The 1,932-nt window shown below is 41.6% G+C and overlaps 1 pseudogene; it reads right to left on the bottom strand.

Moving 5' to 3' along the window:
* Window positions 1-263: 263 nt before the first annotated feature.
* LOC102256402 lies at window positions 264-618 on the bottom strand (annotated as a pseudogene).
* Between the last annotated feature and the right edge of the window lie 1,314 nt (window positions 619-1,932).

Raw genomic sequence — 1,932 nt, 5'->3', positions numbered from 1 at the left:
TAGGGTTTTTCAAAATGCTGACACGCTGAGCTCAAAAGGTTCGCCATCACTGATTTATCATCTATCTATTTTTATGGCTCTTTTTAGCTTATTGCATGAAGGAGTTACACTAGTCCAAGTTAAAAGCAGACCCAAAATGGTTACATTATACAAACTGTGAGTTTTTAAACTTTTGACAAGGGACAGAAGGGAAATGCTACTCATTGCAAGGAAACCTTCACTTAAGCTTCAGTGAGTCAAAAGCACTTAAAACCCAGGAACCTTCAGCTGGTGTCCTTAGCCAGTCCAATCTCTATGAGGAACTGGCATATGTTCTTACACTGGTCACCCTGTAGCTGAATTACTTCTCCATATTCTATATGCTCAATTACAGTACCATTGAAGGCAATTTTCTTCTTAAATGTCTCAACTAGTTTCTTTTGATTGTAATCATCAGTGAGCCCTTGGACAATAGTAAGGGTCTTCTGCAATTTCTCTGTTGAATTCTTGAACGAGTATAATCCTCAGGGCTAGCTGGAAGTTCTGGAACAAAAGCAGTAACTTGGGTGTATCGCCCTACTTGCATCAGCAAAGGGGTTGAAAGAGTGGAGGTTCTGGATAGCGGACATATGACATGATTTCTTTTCCTTGGTAGAACAGCTGGTGGAAGGCTGAAGCAGAGGGTGTGTGTGTGTGTGTGTGTGTGTGTGTGTGTGAAGGAGCAGGCAGAACGTGAGGGGGGCGCAGGGGAAGGTTGCTGAGTTCTCAGCAGTGGCTCAGTGACTGGGGCCCAGATTGGGACATTTAAGAGTGACTAATCATGTCCTTGTACTCTCTTCTCCCCGACCTCCTCCTGAAGTTCTGGAACAACAGCAGTTACTTGGGTGCAAGATAGTGTGGCCACATACTAAACTTGACAAGCTCAAGGGAGGCCTGCATGGCGGCCTTACAAACTCAATGACCTAAAGTAACCAATAGGATGGCTTTGTTACAGGCAGCTCAGAGACCCTAGAAAGGGTGTCATTGGACAGCCGCCTGAGTCAGAGGGAGAGGGCTATCCCCTTCCTGTTGTTGTCTTCTTGAATAAATGAATTTAAATAATAGACTCTGATTGTGCTGTGATAATGCCAACTTATTAAAGCAAGCAATTTACTAAAGAGGGAAGGCAAGTGAATCTATTTCATTTCATCCGGCTTGGAGTGTAGATAGGTATCATTCAGCTAATCTGAGGAGCGAGTTGGGTGGGGGTTCAAGGCATTATATACCCTCCTGTCTATAGGTATCAAAATTCCCCTGTTGAATATCTTGGTATAGATTAATTCTCAAGTTCCCTTTTTACTTTGTTGTGGCATTCCCAGAATTAATGAGAAGCACTTTGAGATGGCTGGTTTATTTGTTAAGGGAGTAAAAAAAAAATACAACTGCCTTTCACCCCCTTCACCTTCTCCAAAAAATCCAAGAGGAAGGAACACTTCCAAGTTCTTTTTATGAGGCCAACATGATCCCAATTCCAAAACCAGATAAAGACACTACAAAGAAAGAGAATTACAGGCCAATATCCTGATGAACCTAAAGGCTAAAATCCTCAACAAAATATTAGCAAATTGAATCCAGCAATATATTAAAAAGATCATACATCATGACCAAGTGGGCTTTATTCTGGGGATGCAAGGCTGGTGCAATATTCATAAACCAATAAATGTGATACATCACATAAACAAATTGAAAGACAAAAATCACATGATCATATCAATAAACACAGAAAAAGCATTAGACAAAATCCAACACCCATGTTTAAAATTTTTGTTTTGTTTTTTTCTTTACACATGTCCCCTCCCCCAACCATTAATCCTCTCCAGCCTGCCCCCGCACCTCTTCAGACCTTTAGCACCCTATTGCCTGTGTCCATGGGCTATGCATATATGCATACAAAGTCTTTGGTTGAGTACCCCC

Source organism: Myotis brandtii, unplaced genomic scaffold (genome assembly GCF_000412655.1).
Source record: "Myotis brandtii unplaced genomic scaffold, ASM41265v1 scaffold321, whole genome shotgun sequence".
Classification (NCBI taxonomy): domain Eukaryota; kingdom Metazoa; phylum Chordata; class Mammalia; order Chiroptera; family Vespertilionidae; genus Myotis; species Myotis brandtii.
This window is presented reverse-complemented; position numbering and strand designations above follow the sequence as displayed.